This window comes from Ascaphus truei, chromosome 1 (genome assembly GCF_040206685.1).
Source record: "Ascaphus truei isolate aAscTru1 chromosome 1, aAscTru1.hap1, whole genome shotgun sequence".
Classification (NCBI taxonomy): Eukaryota; Metazoa; Chordata; class Amphibia; order Anura; family Ascaphidae; genus Ascaphus; species Ascaphus truei.
In genome coordinates, this window is record NC_134483.1 from 9,458,805 (window position 1) to 9,477,413 (window position 18,609).

Genomic DNA, 18,609 nt, shown 5'->3' on the forward strand with positions numbered 1-18,609 from the left:
TGATGATGATGATGATGATGATGATGATGATGATGATGATTATATATATACACACATACACACATACATATATATATACACACACGCAGTGGCAAGTAGATGCATGAACACCTGACACAGATACATACACAGATGGGACCGGACACCAGGAGCCAGCCAGGCACAGACACACACACCCAGCATCCACAGCCCTCAGTGTCTGAGGATAGGAAGCGTTTGACCTCGTTAGATGAGGAATTGCTTCAGAGACCTTGCATCCCCCCACTCACTGCAGCCCTCTGACTCTCTGAGCATCTCCCCCACCGCGGAGCACAGGGAGGGAAGAGGAGAGGGAGAGGAGGGGCGCTCCGACTGACTGGAAGAGGTGGGGGGGGGGGGGAGACGGGTGGGTTTTATTAGTATTTTGCTGTTAACGTCAGCAGGGTTAACCCCAACAGGCCCAGAGGGGACTGCAAAGGATTGCGTAGCAATGCATTGCAGTCCCCTCTGGGCCTGAAAGGGTAAATATATTTAGGATTCTTGCATGCGTAAAGGAAAGCAGTAATTGGTAGCAGGGATACAAACACAGCAGTCTCTTATCCCAGGAGACAAAATCAGACAGTATTACCAGCTCTCTGTTTGACAAGCATCAGCCTGGCGCTGCATTGCCCCTAACAGCTTGCCATTCAAAGAGGGGGGATCCATTAGCCCGACTTCGCCTGTCCCTCCCCACCCACCCCTCACCCTCCTCTGCAAACCTTGAAACGGTCTGTCACAGAGTGCCGGCTGCTTCCCAGGGAGGATGGAGTTTGAGCAGCTCTCAGGATAAAGGATATATATATATATATACATAGAGAGAGAGAGAGAAGGGAGCCGGGACTGCTGCTTGAAGAGAACAAGCTAATGGCAGTGAGAAAAGGCAACTTGGATGAATTCAATCGCTGCTGGGCCCTTCTGTGAATCCAACAAGGGTAAGGTGGCCTCCCGTTGTCCTGCTTCCTGACCTCTCACAGCTCCAGAAGTTTGTGTCTCTGTAATGAATGGTGTGCTTTTATTTGCTGTGGTGTTGGGTGAGTCCCTTACCCTCTTCCCCCTTAGCTGGCAATGTGGATGGAGATAGTTACGTTGCTGGGTACCATAGCTATTCAGAGCTCAGAAACCTGCAGTGGACCTTGCCCTAACTGTGCAATGAGGCAAAGCAGAAGCTGGGTCAACAACAAGGACTTAAGGCAGTGGTGTCCCACCTTGGGAAGCTAGGTGCCCCAGGAGGGTACATGTGCCTTGCAAGAGTGGCTTAACGTGACAAGAGAGTGTCAAAGGCAGGGCAGAGAGTGACTATTAGACAGAGGTGGGCAGAAAGAATGGCAGATGCCTGCAGTAATAACCCCATTGATATATCCCCCCAGGTTGAATCCCTCTCCTCTCCTCCTGTTTTTAATGGGACTGTGTGGTGACCTGCATGCAAATCGTGGACATTTGCACACTGAGTACAGAATGGGGCACACAGGCAAAGCATTGTTTTGGGGATGAAGGGACCTAGTTATCTAAATATAGAGAAGCACTATAGCAGGGTGAGGTACTGTACAATTCATAGGGCTATGATGCAAGTTATTGTTTGTACCAACCTGTTCTTTTATTTTTAATTCCCCTCACTGTTTAGAAGAGCTTACTATTTAATTGCACTGTGCCTGGGGCAGGAGTTAGGTTATCGTCACGGAGTCAGGTACAATGCTCACAGAAGTGTGTCAACAGCTTGTCCACCATTCACTGGCCTGACATCTCCTTTCAATCGGATATATATGCAACTCAAGCCCAACGCTCATGTATATTATAGTATTCACATTATCTCTTTTACAGGACGGCATCAAATAGGAGTTTTAAAGGATGCCCAATTTAGCTCATATCACAACACCTTAAATAGCGCTTGCACTGCTTCTCACGCCCAGGGGCTGTGCAGCTTCTCACAAAGAAGGGTCCTAGTCATCTGCTATGAGTCATCTCTAACTCAGGTGCTGGGGAGTCTCACAGATGTTCAGCACTCGCTTCCCACGCAGTGGATACCCACTGATGAAAATTATTAATTGGACACAGCTCTTAAATATCATGGATTTCACCCCTTGGTTGTTTGCCATCTCTGATATGATGATAACTAAATACTTGCAATGCCTGATGTCAAGCAACAGGACTTGCAGAGAATGTACAGTACAGCAGGGGGGCTCAACTCCAGTCCTCAAGTCCCACACCTCCCACCCCCAACAGGTCAGGATTTCAGGATATCCCAGCTTCGGCACAGGTTGCTCAATCAGTCCCTGCTTCAGCACAGGGGGCTCAATCGAGGACTGAGCCTCTAATTGAGCCACCTGTGCTGGAGCTGGGATATCCTGAAAACCTGACCTGTTGGGGGGGGGGGGGGTGGATGGGAGAGGGTGTTCTTGATGACTGGAGTTGAGCACAGTGCAGTACTGTTTGGGGGGTGGAGGAGGATGTTGTTGTTGTTGTTAGTAAAGTCTCCTGGATGCAAAACGGAGGCAAAAAAAAAAGCCTCTAATTTATTCAAGCCGTGTCCCCCCAGAGAAACGCACTGCTTCCTTCTGGATGCACCTGGTGCTGTCTTTGCATTGATGTTGCACCAGGGTGGCAGCTTGGAGACATTAAGAAATAGCGGGTATGAACTGAGCCTCCCCACTTGTATTAATAGGGGCGGCCCCCCGTAGTGAGCCAAAAAAGAAATAAGAAGCTTTATAAGAGGAATTGATTAGAAGAATTCCCCGTGTTCTACTTTCTGGTATATTGTGACAAATGAATGTGTTGCACGTCTACGTGAACACCGGGTACAAGCGCATGGTTATTTGTTTGACTGATGGTGGCATCATAATTAATACTCATACAACAGCAGAGCTTGGAGCACTGGCACCAAAGACATTAGATAAAGGCTGTAAAAACCAGCCTAAGCTTTTTTCCGCCATAGAAATGTTAAACGTTGGAAATATTGTTTGAAAATACATACCTGTGGCCTTTAAACTGAGTCATTATGCCACTCTCCCTACTGGAGATCAATGTTGTCCTGGTCAGGACCGCTCTTATAAAGAGACTGTATCGGTGTGTGCTCCCATTGGTAGAATTCGAGTGTAAGCTTTTCCTTAGCGTGGGCAGGAAAGGGACATTGACTGATATATTACCTAGAAACACAAGTTTCACACTGTAAAGGGATCAGGTCAGTGCCGGGTTTACGCATAAAGTAACTAAGCTATAGTTTAGGGCCACACAGTATGAGGGGCCTCAAAAATAGAAAAACAAATGAATGCATTTCAGGTTTTAAAATGGGATGATAAATAAAGAAGATATGGGGGGAATAGGAGATTCTCTGTAAATATGGAAATCTTTGGCAAAATATGACCATAAGCTTCCTGCGCAACGAACGTGACAAACGGCATAGCTTATCATTTGAAGACATCATCAATGACTTTGCTGTCCAAAACCCCAATGTTTTAATGTTAAAATTGATGTGCAAACGCTGTTTATTTTAATTGAACACAAGTTATCTTTGTATATAACAACGCTAGTATACTGCTTCCATTCATTTCACTTTCAGGTTTATATTTTCAATGGTCAATTCAGCCAAAATAATTAATCTATTTCTAATTTTGGGGGCCTCTTCAATTTGACATAGCATAAGGCAGGGATGGCCAAGTCCAGTCCTCAAAGGCCACCAACAAGTTGGGTTTTTAGGATATCCCTGCTTCAGCAAAGGTGGCTCAATCAGTGGCTCAGTCTTTGTCTTTGACTGAGCCACCTCTGCTGAAGCAGAGATATCCTGCAAACCTGACCTGTTGGTGGCCCTTGAGGACTGGAGTTGGCCACTTCTGGCTTAGCACCTCAGAAGGTCAAAGCCCTTGCTCAGGTACCAGCTTTTCAGTAGGCTATTACCCTATTGTCATAATAGATATCAACGACCCTTGATTATAAGCATGTCCTGTACTGCATGAGCTCCCTTACACCTCTTCTGGCTCATCATCTGTAGGAGCTCTCAGCTCATCTCCTCTCCCTTCCCCATCTCTGTAAGTGCCTGGAACTCAGGCATAGTGGAGAAAGGGCCAATTCACATTTAAAGCCGCAGTTCATCTTTTTCAGCACCCTGTGAGCACGTCTTTGTGAGCACCCTAGAAGAAAAAGAAAAGATGTTCGTTTTTCATTGACAAGGAGATGAGGGAGTAAGAGGCCAGAATAAAGCCCCAAAGATGCGAGGACCAAAAAAAAAAAAAAATGAACCCCCTCAAGCATTGGGAAGGGTTAATATAGTCATATATCCGAGTCTCCTGGCTGTAAAACTTTGGCATACAGTAGCTGATGCAAAAAAGCATCAGATCTATCAAGGAACTGTTATTATTATTACTCCTAAGGGGATACTTTTGTTTTAACAAATTGGCTGCTGGATTTTGCTGGATTTTGCCACAACATCACTTCAAATTTGTACCTAGAAATCTCTAATGTTACTGTATCATATTTCCTCAAGCGTTCCTCACATGAGAGGGGGGTGGGCGGGGGGGGGCATATTTGGGTAACGCAGGCCTCACTGTCAAATTAAGTATTTTATTTCATCAGAAATAATGTTATCAAATATATATATTTATACAAGCCCTCTGTAATATAACAACCCATACAAAGATATAATACCCCTATGTGTATCTGCAGGTCTTCCACAAGTCTCCAAACCTGCTTTATTTACCCCATTGCCATATGGGTAAGCTGCATAGAGGGATTCTGGGTAGTGACATGCTTTTTTTAGCTTTGTATCCATGTTGTACATGAATTCCCTTTAGCTTTTGTTTCCTACAGTACATACATCACATATCCTGTACATATACAGCTGTAGCTAGTCCTAATGTCTCCAGTGGCACGGTCACACTGCGTGGGGTCCGTGCTTCCGGGTGGGACCTCCCGGTAACATTAATCCTCCGGTGCTGTGACCACTGTAAGGTTGTGTGACCGCGGGCGGCAATGGCACTGAAGACAGTTAGGTTAGCTACAGTACATGTGTGAGTCTGGGTCATTAAATGTGCACAAGCAGGGTACCCACTCAGGGAGCGGTTTCATCCTTCTACACTCACCAGTTTGAGCTGGGTCACTTATTCTGCATGGGGAGGCTGGGGGAAGCTGGCTGGGGTTGCACAGCAGGCACAGTCAGGTTAAGGTGGTTAATAAAAATGGGACATAAACAACCCAACAAAGCATAGAGAGAATACAATACTGTGTGTATCTGCATCAGTGTAGAGTCCCCACGAAAAGGCTCTTTATTTTCATTCCTCATAAGGCGTGTGTGTATGTGTGTATATATATATATATATATATATATATACATATACATATACACATACACATACACATACACATACACATACACACATAGAGAGAGAGAGAGAGAGAGAGAGAGAGAGAGAGAGAGAGAGAGAGAGAGAGAGAGAGAGAGAGAGAGAGAGAGAGAGAGAGAGAGAGAGAGAGAGAGAGAGAGAGAGAGAGAGAGAGAGAGAGAGAGAGAGAGAGAGAGAGAGAGAGAGAGAGAGAGAGAGAGAGAGAGAGAGAGAGAGAGAGAGAGAGAGAGAGAGGAGAGAGATGATGATGTCGGCACTTGCTTTATATGATTTATTAACAATTAATATTCCGGTCAATACAGCAGGGACTTTTCTCAAGATATTGAGCAAAAAAACAAACTCAGCTGTATATACCCTAAGGATTCCAAAAGGTGAGAGAACCCAGAGGTGGGACAGAGGAGGAGCAGCTGTATGATTACTGGGGAGCAGAGGTACACACGAGCACAGCTAAAGGGGAGGAAAAACCACCCAGTACATAGAGGGAAAATGAGACTATAAAAAAGTAGAACAAATACAACAACCCAAACCAGCAGCAAAAAGGTGTTAGTAGTAAAGCAAACGTTCAAGGCACAGTTACATGCTAATAAAGAGAGACATATGTGTGTATGTACAGTATGTATACCATATGCCAATACTAGGACCACATTTCAGTGCAGAAGAAGTTGGGGCAGATGATGTGCTTGTCACTTGCAGTCTAAAGTATACCCCAAACCAAAGAATCGAAAGATCGATTCTATTGGCCCCGAATGTCTCCGGATGTTGAAGAATAGTGCAAGAACTGTGGCAGGTACGTACCCAGAAATACTTTGCCTACGAGGGCTGCAAACATCACCAGCAGTGGACCACTGGACTTGGTCTGCATGGACTTCCTGTCCTTGGAAACAGACAGCAAGAATACCAGTAGTATTCTAGTGGTCACTGACCATTTCACCCGGTATGCTCAAGTATTCCCAACAAAGGATCAATGAGCTTCGACGGTGGCCAAAGTGCTGTGGGACAAGTACTTTGTCCATTATGGATTGCCAGCTAGGATACATTTCGATCATGGGTGAGATTTTGATATTCGACTCAACAAGGAATTACTGCGCATCTGTGGAATTAAGAAATCCCGAACCACGTCTTATCACCCACAGGAGGATCCACAACCCGAGAGATTCCACAGGACCCTATTGAATATGATGGGCACATTAAATACTCAAGGGAAGGAACGATGGAGTCAGCATGTGCACCACTTAGTACATGCATATAACTGCACCAGGAATTACTCTACAGGATATTCACCCTATTTCCTGATGTTTGGGCAGGACGTCCGATTACCCATCCACCTGCATTTTGGAGTGGTGGCAGATGGCACCTCCCCGACCACGTACATGCAGTATGTACAGAGACTCAAGGAACAGTAACAAGAAGTATACAGGCTGGACACCACTGCTGCTGATATAAATAATTGGGGCAATACAATCCGCAAGAGAGTACACGGACAAGAGCTACAAGTATCTGGGTATACCCGGTAAACCAAAAAATAGCGAATTGCTAGAAACCAGAGCCATACAGTGTATGTGGTATTAGAGAAATTACAAGGACTTCCAGTCTATTGAGTAAGGCCTGAAAAAGGGAGCAACTCTGCATAGAACCTACAGTACAGAGGAATCCTCTTGTGCCAATAGGTCAGTTAGTACGATCAAGTAGATAATGGCAGCATATCGCTCAAACCCAAAATATCAAAGCAAAGTGAATCCTGGTGCATGGGGAAAATATATACATATGAAAAGCACAGAGAAAGTGACCAGGTCACAACAGTCCCCTTTACATTGCACTCAAGGTAATAAGAATAGATATATACATAAGGACATAATATCCACTGAGAGAACTGATAAGTCCCAATATACAGAATTATATATTATCCAAAGGGAGGACTAGATAGTCCTGCTCAAACTGACACTTATAACCAATTATAGTGGTTATAATTATATATTATATATTATATATTATATAATTATAGTGGTTATAATTATATCTTATATATTATATAATTATAGTGGTTTCGTCTACTGCGAAAATCAAAAACAATACACTTTTAATAGTATCAAGTAATAACGCCGAAAGACAAGTGACAAATGTATGCAACATATGTGTCTAAAATGGAAATAAAATAAACCCCCAATAGGGGAGCAGGTGGATAGGTAGCGGCAGGGAGCACTTTGTGTAAATACAGGAAAGTCTGTGCCAAGAGAATAATTGCAGTGTATAGGTCCGCTTCCCTAACTGTAGCTACCAATCAGCGGGATATGTGGGTATGGTCTTGATTGTAGTGTAATATAGAGCACGGATACAGAAGGCAAATATACACAGTATACAGGATATTACCATAGATCTCCGAGTGGGATGGAATATTAGGTAAGTAACAAAGAAGTTAAACCATGTATCGGTGTTCATAAGTAACCACAAGTAAAGACTATTGTATCCCGTGGAGTACCAGGAAGAAATGGCAACACAATAGACTGGCAAAGTATGAGCCACAAAGAAAAAAGCCTCATATGCAACCGTGCTCCTGTAGTATAGCAAGACCCCTGCCGCATTCACCGCCGAACTCCACAGCTGGACCCGCTTACTACAGTAGGAACACCGACACATGGTTTATCTACTTTGTTACTTACCTAATATTCCATATCACATGGAGATTTATGGTAATATCCTATACACTCTATATATTTGCCTTCTGTATCTACTATTCGGTGATGTTACCGGATAGTGATGGGAACCTTGTGCACAAGCCAGACCCCGCTCACCATTACAGATCGGGCTTAAAGTACTGTTATGCCATGTGATAATGAGTACTGCCATTTTATCTTTCATTGCATTAAAATGTGATGGATGCTATGCCCTCATGCAGGGCCGTGAGGGATTTCAAAACCAGAGGGAGGGTGTAGCCAAGTCCCCTTTGGCTACTAATTCCCTGGTCCCTCTAGAACTGTAAGTCCCAGGAAGGAGTGGGCAGTGCTGGGAGCAAACCCTGCAGGGTACGGTTATATTGTTATGTGTTTGTTAACTAACTCAGTTCAGGAGTAGCCTGGTATTACAAAGGGGGGCTATGCTGATAGGAGCCCCTCCCCTGGGAAGGAGGGGGTTTCCCTACAGAGGTTAGAGTAAGGGAGGGTTCTGGGAGTTAGTTCTGAGCTGCCCTCCCTGCTACGAGGACACAACAGTAAGTCTCTCCTGGAAAGGAGTGAGCTGAGGCCTTGCCCTGTTAAGGGGTAAGGTATGCTGAGGAGGGGGGCTCAGGGCCTCAAGCCCGGGGTACTGCCTTCAGGTAATGGGACCTGTATTGATGTGCTGAACCTAATAAACTCCAGTTATACCCTCTCTGGTGTGGTGTCTGAAGTGGGAACAACCAAGAAGAGTTTCCCCTGAGGTTCATCCAGGCTGCACCAGGATCCTCCTGGGCTGGAGGCGCTGCGCTGACCTACCAACCATCTTTGATAGCCTGTCCTGATGTCTCCCTGTACCATCGCGGAGATCTCAGGCCTTCCGTTCTACCAAACAGGTATGCACCAGCACCAGAGTACACCAGCAACAGCATGAGTGGCTCAGTGAGTAAAGACACTGACTGGCACTGAGTTTTGAAGCAGGGGAACCTGGTTCAATTCCCGGTGTCGGCTCCTTGTGACCTTGGGCAAGTCACTTTATCTCCCTTTGCCTCAGGCACCAAAAACATAGATTGTAAGCTCCACAGGGCAGGGACCTGTGCCAGCAAATTGTCTCTGTAAAGCGCTACATAAAACTAGCAGCGCTGTACAGGAACATGCTATTATTATTATTATTATTATTATTTACAGACACTAATCCACACATTAACACATTGATGCTCACACAGTACACATACATTAAAACACCCAGACTGACACAGTAAACACACTTTAACAATGATACACATACAGACACACTGATAAACACACAGTACACATACTGTACATTAGACAATAATACACAGTATAAACAGACTGATATACACACTACATATATACAATGATATAAAAGGATTTGCACATACTGTACACACTCATGTGTATACTGTTATACACTGCTGACATTGTAAGGCTGGACTTTACTGCTTATATGGCTGCATTGCCCCTGCAGCACACGCATGCCCCTCATTGTGGTACTGACAACCAATGCTTCACTGGTACAAATACACAGGGCTTGATGGGTTTAATCTCTCGGAAGTGATTCCTGGCCTCTCTGCTCCTGCAGCTGGAAACGATTTGCAACTCAGGCTGCTAGGATCAGACTTCCAAATTCCAAACAGATTTGCATACAGTAAAAAGGGAGACGCAGTGTCCCGGTTCCGGAATGCAAGTCACTGCTCACTACGGAACCTGGCTGTGGATACATTGAGCTGGCCCTCACTGAGTTCGCAGCGACCTCTGGTAAGGGGTTATATTGTTGTACTTCTCTGCAGTACAGTGAGGGACCACAGCACAGGACATTGTATCATAGGCCTCGTCCAGGGTGCAACCGAGCACGCCGTGACATCATGCGCCATTCCTGGTCAGCTAGTTGCACGCGTGGGGGGGGGGGCATGCCAGGGGGGCGTGGCCATGACGTCACAGAGCTGGTTCACCCTCATTGGTTCACCCTCATTGGGCGAACCGCGCACGTGACGTGCCAGCGAGCGGCAGAATCAAATGTATTTGTTTCTGCAAGCAGCTGAGCGCTGAGCGCTCATGGGCACGTGCGCTGGGCAGACTCATTGCGATCATGAGTTTGATCGCATGTTGCATGAGCGCGCAAGCACGCTCAGCTTCACCCTGGACGCTCCTTAGTCTCTTTCCTGCCAGAGAAACCAGCACGTACAGGGTTAACCTTTATCAGACACCATGCAAATATATAGAGAAGAATATGAAAACGTGCAACGTGTGAGACTGAATATTAACAAACTGAAACAGAGCCGATAGTGTATATATATATATACAGTGTTCGACAAACCCAATTGTCCGGTCGCCAGGGGCGACCCGAAATTGCCCCTTGGTGATTAGCCGAAGCAGCGCACATGCTGCTGTATAATTTCCCCCGCTCGCGCTGAAGGATGGGAAAAAAAAAAAGCCGGAGGCGCGTTCATGTTGCTGCAGGAGCTTACCCCGCCTCCGGCTACCTGAGCAGCGCTTCCCCTCCTCCCCCGCCTCTCTGAGCAGCGCTTTGCATGTCATTTCCCAGAATCCCTGGCTGCAGTGGAACGGTTGTGTGCTAGTAGATAATGGGGAAGGGCAGGGCTGCAGACCTGGCTGAGACATGTGAATGTGCTCACACGCTGGATTTTTATTTGCTGCGCACAGTACGGTGGAGGGGTTTTTATTTTGTTTTATTATTTTGCCCACCATAACTGCTTGAATGTGGTTGAAACCTGTTCCAGCTTCACGTTGCATAGTCAGTATAACCAGCCTCGCACGGATGAGACCCAACATTTTGAAACTGCTGTCTGTGAGCAGCGTTACGGGCTCTGCACTTCTTTAACCCAGGCTGTGCTGTGGAGCTGTGTGATCCGACAGGCATAAGCTTATAAGGGTCATGTACAAATGGAAGTGAAAGGTGACACACTGTGAGTAATAATTTGCATGTCATTACCCAGAATCCCTGGCTGCAGTGGAATCATTGTATGCTAAGAGATAATGGGGAAGGGCAGGGTTGCAGACCTGTCTGAGACATGTGAATGTGCAACAAGGGGGATTTGTATTTGCTGTGCAGATAAAGTGGAGGGTTTTTTTGCACTTTTTGTACTCACCCTAACTTATGTGTGGTTACACAGACAAAAAGTCCTATTTATTAATAATCTACTTAAAGCTACTGTTTTTTTTATTTTCCCTTTAATATGTGCATCGAAACAATCCACACAAGGAATGATAAGTAATTAGCTAAGCTGCCGAAGATTCGGCTCGGGGGTTCACTAAATGGCTGTCAGTGCAGCAGAAGAGGACCAAAGAAGCAAAGTTCTGTGGGGAAGATCATGTGACCAGGCAGTCACTAGATACAATTGGTGCACTGCTAGAGAGGGGGCAGGGCTCAAAAAGCCGTGTGCCAGAGCTTGTTTCAGAAGAGGAAGGGAATGTGACTTTGTAAATGGTTGCTGTAGAAACAAAAAATGCTTGTTACATTATAATACATTATAATGACATTCTCAGTTGTTTAAAAAAAACTGCTACACGTATTTTCTTATAGTACAGAACTGATTGATTTAAAAAAAACATACGTGTAAGATATTGCTTGGTCTTCAGCTTTTAAGGTTCATTGCAATAGAAAATACAGTGCAAAATCAACACCAAATGTATCAAAGAATCCCATTGCAAGCAATTGGAAGTTTACTCTTCGATAAATTGGGTGCAATTATTTTTCATCAGTTTTACACCTGGAAAACATTGTGAGATAACCCCCAAAGTGACCTAAAGATCTTGTGAGGAATGTGGGTGCAGCACAGTCAGTGGTGGGATAACATTGTAGCGATGCTGGCAAGGATTTGGGAAATATTCACGAGACACATTATTGTTGTTTAATGTTTAAATCACATTTTGCTACCATAGCTACAGAAATATAGCTGAGCCTTTTACAAATCAGTGTGGTATTGATGTACCCATTATATCTGCGATTAGAAATGAGCTTTGTTATATTATTTCTCTCAGCAAATCTTTCTTCGTGTTGGGAAATTGAAGCAATGGTAAAAAAATGGGTCCTCCTTTCAGGAAGCGGCATTAACTTCTTTAGTGTGTGTCTCTCTTTCAGTAATAAGGAATATTCGCTGCGTATTCAGATTTAGCCACCGCTGCAGCGAAACCCAAACTGGTGCAGAACATGCGATAAAACAAGACACATGTTGCAAAAGTTGCATAAATAAATTGTGTGTGTGCCGAGCACGTGCATTTTAAGTGAAACGTATTTGTCTCTTGTCACTGTTTTATCACAGAAATTGTATTTGTGATGGTGGTGTTTTTAATTAAAAATCAAAACACAATTGCAGTGCAATAACACAAAGAAGTTTGACTTAGAACGTGCGTGCGTGGCACACACCCAGTGTTTTAGCTATTTGCACTTCTATATGTATAGTAACTGTGAATTCCTTGTGTGTGTGTGTGTGTCTCTCTCAGTCTCTCTCTGTGTGTCTGTGTCTGTGTCTGTGTCTGTGTGTATCTCTGTGTGTGTCTGTCTTTGTGTGTGTGTCTGTCTCTGTGTGTGTGTGTCTGTCTCTGTGTGTGTGTGTCTCTGTGTGCGTGTGTGCGTCTCTGTGTGTTCGTCTGCGTGTGTGTGTGTCTGTGTGTGTGTTGCTTCTGCGCATGCGTACCGAGCCGGCGACCACTGCGCAGGCGCGTGGGAGATAACGGCTCCTGCGCCGAGCTGCCAACACTGACGTCACCGACGGCCTCTTCTGCCAGCAGTGGCGTTCCTTCCGTCACCATGAAGGCGATTTACCGCAAGGGAAATTTTGGTAGGTGCCAGCAGTTTCACTTCAAAAATGGGACCAACATGTAGTGCCAGAAGGTTTCTCGTAATGTGAGCGGAATCAATAAAGAGGGAAAAGCTATACGCCTCTGCTGCCTTCCTCACTAAGCTCTGCGAAATCAGGGCAAGTAACGTGATGTTACCTAAAACCGGAACCGTGGGGATTTTATCCAAGTTTAACTGGGCCGGCCTTACCTTTGGCAGGGCCCAAGGCGACATGCTGGCAGCGGGGCCCACCTGCTGCTGTGTAATGTAACGGCCTAGCGTTGTCATGACAACATACCCTGCAGAAGGCCGCTCCGCATAAGGTATCACCACCTCCAGCTGCACACACCTCCCCGCCCCCCTCCCTACCTTGGGGTGAGCAGCGGTGCGATCCTGTGCCAGTTCGGGGAATCCCCAGCCCTCCCCTCTCCTGTCAGGTGCAATTTGGATCCCAGCACCAACAGGAGAAGGGAGAGGAGGGAGCGCGGGACTCTGCGAAGGCGCGGGACCCAAGGCAACCGCCTTGCCCTACGTTCAGCGCTGATAAATATTACGGCCCTAATTTAACTCATTAGAATAGGGTTACCGTCATGTTATTTCAGGACAAGCTGCGTTGTTTGAAAATAGCCTCATGTCATTATCTCTTGGCGTTACTTCTATCCAGACCCTGGAATAGGTTTATTTAAGTGAGAGAGAGAGACTCTTAGCTTCATTTTGGAGATCGTTACAGGTGCAGGCGTTCCTGCTGGTGCTTTGTGTGGAATATTTTGTGATATTCTGCCTTATCACTGCATTGAATCCTATAGAAACACTGTGCTATTAATGCAATATGTTGGTTCATCAGTAGGTAAAATAAAGCTTTCTTTTACTCATTTTTTCAGATATGCAAATCAGAAGTAAATGTCGATGTCTGGCTGGAAGTAACGTCACAGTTAGGTTTTACCTAAATAACCTATCTTTATTTCCTGAAGTAAACCTTAGCGGGACTTGGTTAATAGGGGATACATATAATTGAGGCTATAATGAGCTAATTTACATGTCCTTTACAATAACGACTGTCTCGGGAGACCAGGACTAACACTGCAGGGATCAATTCGCAAGACAGAAACACAGGATTTATTAAATTAATTTATTGGAAAAACAAATATCCACAGCTATTTGTAGCAAAACAACACACACACACAGCTGAGAAACTGGGGTACCCTATAAACATGGGTGCAGGGATCTCCCTCAAGAGATTTACAATGTGCTCCTTCCCTGCAAAATCCTCTGCAGCATCTCCCTGTTGCACACAGCTCTTTGCCAAGCTGCTTCTTCTTAAGAATTGTGTCCACAACTACTACCCTCTGAGCTCACATCAGCTAACACAGAGCTGCTCTTATCTCACCAGGAACCTCCCCTCCCCAGGTGCATGCAACACACCCAGCCCCTGATTGGTGGGGGGAAGGGCTACACAAACACAGTTACATGCAGAGCCTTACTTGGGACGATCACAGACTACTTGAAACAGCCCATCTGAAAACAAAATCAACCCCTGGTCCCTGAAATGCTGGAACCAGGCTACAGAATACACATACACATATAACATAATACAGGTGTATTACTGACAGGTAGGGGTAATGCAGGGCTGGAACCAGGCTACAGAATACATATACACACATATAACATAATACAGGTGTATTACTGACAGGTAGGGGTAATGCAGGACTGGAACCAGGCTACAGAATACATATACACATATACACATATAACATAATACAGGTGTATTACTGACAGGTAGGGGTAATGCAGGACTGGAATCAGGCTACAGAATACATATACACATATAACATAATACAGGTGTATTACTGACAGGTAGGGGTAATGCAGGGCTGGGACCAGGCTACAGAATACATATACACACATATAACATAATACAGGTGTATTACTGACAGGTAGGGGTAATGCAGGGCTGGAACCAGGCTACAGAATACATACACACATATAACATAATACAGCTGTATTACTGACAGTTAGGGGTAATGCAGGGCTGGAACCAGGCTACAGAATACATACAGTATACACATACTGTATAACATAATACAGGTGTGTTACTGACAGGTAGGGGTAATACAGGGCTGGGACCAGGCTACAGAATACATATACACATATAACATAATACAGGTGTATTACTGACAGGTAGGGGTAATGCAGGACTGGGACCAGGCTACAGAATACATATACACATACTGTATAACATAATACAGGTGTGTTACTGACAGGTAGGGGTAATGCAGGGCTGGGACCAGGCTACAGAATACATATACACACATATAACATAATACAGCTGTATTACTGACAGGTAGGGGTAATGCAGGGCTGGAACCAGGCTACAGAATACACATACACATATAACATAATACAGGTGTATTACTGACAGGTAGGGGTAATGCAGGACTGGAATCAGGCTACAGAATACACATACACATATAACATAATACAGGTGTATTACTGACAGGTAGGGGTAATGCAGGGCTGGGACCAGGCTACAGAATACATATACACATATAACATAATACAGCTGTATTACTGACAGGTAGGGGTAATGCAGGGCTGGAACCAGGCTACAGAATACACATACACATATAACATAATACAGGTGTATTACTGACAGGTAGGGGTAATGCAGGGCTGGAACCAGGCTACAGAATACATATACACATACTGTATAACATAATACAGCTGTATTACTGACAGGTAGGGGTAATGCAGGGCTGGGACCAGGCTACAGAATACATATACACATATAACATAATACAGCTGTATTACTGACAGGTAGGGGTAATGCAGGGCTGGAACCAGGCTACAGAATACACATACACATATAACATAATACAGGTGTATTACTGACAGGTAGGGGTAATGCAGGACTGGGACCAGGCTACAGAATACATATACACATACTGTATAACATAATACAGCTGTATTACTGACAGGTAGGGGTAATGCAGGGCTGGGACCAGGCTACAGAATACATATACACATATAACATAATACAGGTGTATTACTGACAGGTAGGGGTAATGCAGGACTGGGACCAGGCTACAGAATACATATACACATACTGTATAACATAATACAGCTGTATTACTGACAGGTAGGGGTAATGCAGGGCTGGGACCAGGCTACAGAATACATACACACATATAACATAATACAGGTGTATTACTGACAGGTAGGGGTAATGAAGGGCTGGAACCAGGCTACAGAATACATATACACATACTGTATAACATAATACAGGTGTATCACTGACAGGTAGGGGTAATGGCAGGCTTCACCTTTATTACAAGCAGTCACATTTACCCCTACCCTCACAACGACCATTACAAACACCATGCTTTTTACAAGCGTAACGTCATGTTTTTCACTTCAGTGAATACTCTTAAGATGATAAACTGAAGTGAACATCATGTTAAATAGGATAGTGGAGCTTAGTGAATGAAACCGGAATAATGAACGTTTCCCAGCACCAGATTTCCCCCAGGATCGGGATCCCACACATGGGACATTTCCCTGGTGCACATTTTGTGCTCTGATTTTGCTCCAACTTTTACGGCTGGGAGAAGAGATGAGCACATTTGTTTTTGAGACATTTGGACCCGCTGCGGTTCGGCCGGTTCCTTTGGTTCGTGGATGTCGACGGATCAATCTCAAAAAGGTCGATTCGCATTTTACAGATTTTTTTATTATTATTACTCTGCGGATTCAGCAATTCTTAAGAATCCGCCAACGGACGGCTGAATCCGGTTTATGATGAATCCGTGTGGATTAAAACCGACCAAATCCGTCGGCGAGTTTTACACCGTGAAATGGATTTTTGGGGGAAAATGCGAGAAAATCCAGGTAAACGGATTAGGGCGGGTCCTCCCATCTCTAGCTGGAAGGCTTTGATATATGACCCCTATAGAGGTGTACACAAACACTAGAATACATAGCAAAGTACCTTATTACACCCGTAATGCCCGGGAAACGCTGCAACATTTGAAAAAATTTACTGGTTTTAAAATGATCTGAAATTAAGTTTAGTTTGACTCAGCAGACACTGCAGTGCGTGTCTGCAGCGCGTGTCTGCAGCGCGTGTCTGCAGCGCGTGTCTGCAGCGTGTGTCTGCGGGGATAAGCACGAAGAAGACCACAGTTACCATCACTGGCTGCAGCTATCAATATTAGAGTTCCTCCTGCTAGGTCTGGTTTTTACCCCAGACTGTCCCACTGGCGGCAGCGACACGCAGGAGAGCTGCAGCCAGTAGAACTTGGTATGATGCAACATGAATTTTGTGGCTACTGGGTCACGCTACCCCAGGAAGAACTCGCTATCTGCACACAGGTGCGGGAATCTCAGAGCAGGGAAACCCAATATGTCTCAGGAGCCTGCAGCGATGTTGATGCTGAGATTCTCCAGACACCTGCTAATGCACTCCCCTTGTGGTGCTTTCTCTGTCTTCTGTGATGTCAAACGGATAATCTTGTGTTACCTGGACTCTGGCACATCCTGAGGTGAACCACAAGTGTTGGGTTACGATGGGATCAGTAGCTTCCGGTTGTGTGGCTGTCCCCCTTTACATGGGCATTGGGATGTTTCTCCACAGCTAAAACATGACATCAGATTCCATTACAATACTGAACGGAGGCCAGATTTCCCGAGCTCTTTCTGTTTAGCAGAAGGGCAACTTACAGTAAAGTGTAACTAACTTCTGTAGTATGTCCCTATGCATTAAGCATACTGTACCAAGCATTGCCAAGGCCTAAGAAACTACAGCCCATTCAAGTAATGGTTTAGTACCACTTACTTAGACTACAAAAAGCAACTAGTATGTTCTACTCCTTTAGTACCACTTGGGAAATGTGGCTTAAATTGTGAATTTCTTTATTGACAAGTTATAGTGATTAGGCAGCACAACTTTTATTAAAAGAAACAAACAATGTGTCTGATATTGGTGCAGCAGGAACGGAAAGGGGCCCTTAGTCCCTTTATATTCGGCAGAAAAACTAAATGGTGTCACCTGCACTCAAATATAAAGAATACATGAAGCACAAAAAGGCAAAAAATAAAATAATAGGGGGCGTGAACGCAGCGGCGACAGGCATAGGAGCTTTCTAGGTCTGCTCCGTGGACTCTGCTATAATCGCGGACATATGAGCCCTCCAATCACTGCCAAAAAGCGCTAAAGTACCTTCCCCCGCTGGCGGAATCCTCAGAGATGCCTCTCAGGAAGGAGAGAAAGCTGCAGCCTCCCCCGGTGTCCCGATTTGTTTTAAAAAATGCCTCAACAACAAGAGGAAAACTTTAACCAACCAGCCCAGGAACAGGACACAGAGAAGAACACTCAAATAACTCAAAGGCTCTTTAAAAAACTGTTTAAAGAGATGTAGGGTGTTTTCCAAGTGGCCCTGGACAAAGCTGTTGCAGAATTCAGGTCAGACCTTTCTACCCTGAAAGAACGGACAACGCAGCTGGAGAATAAACTCAAAGAATCTCTGCAGAACCAGGGTTCAATGGAAGACGAATTATTCAGATTTAACGATGAAATCAGTAGATTGAAGAATAACGTTGACGATTTGGAAAATCTAGAAAGAAGACAGAACCTCAGGGTAAGGAATATCCTGGAAGAAATTGATCTGGATGACTTGCAACCCTATTTAATAAAGCTATTTACCCATATTGCCCTGTCTCTCCTCACAAGCGATCTACATATGGATAGAGCACACCGAGCCCCGGGTACAAGATTCACTGACCCACCGGAAATCTA

At 44.9% G+C, this 18,609-nt stretch overlaps 1 protein-coding gene across 2 annotated transcripts in view; it reads left to right on the top strand.

Moving 5' to 3' along the window:
• The first annotated feature begins 496 nt into the window (after positions 1-496).
• Positions 497-18,609, top strand: part of PHF24 (PHD finger protein 24) — a 41,185-nt gene continuing 23,072 nt past the window's right edge. For both annotated transcript variants that reach the window (XM_075581512.1, XM_075581464.1), the window contains exon 1: positions 497-950. The gene's annotated coding sequence lies outside the window, so the exon portion shown is untranslated. The remainder of the gene's footprint in view (positions 951-18,609) is intronic.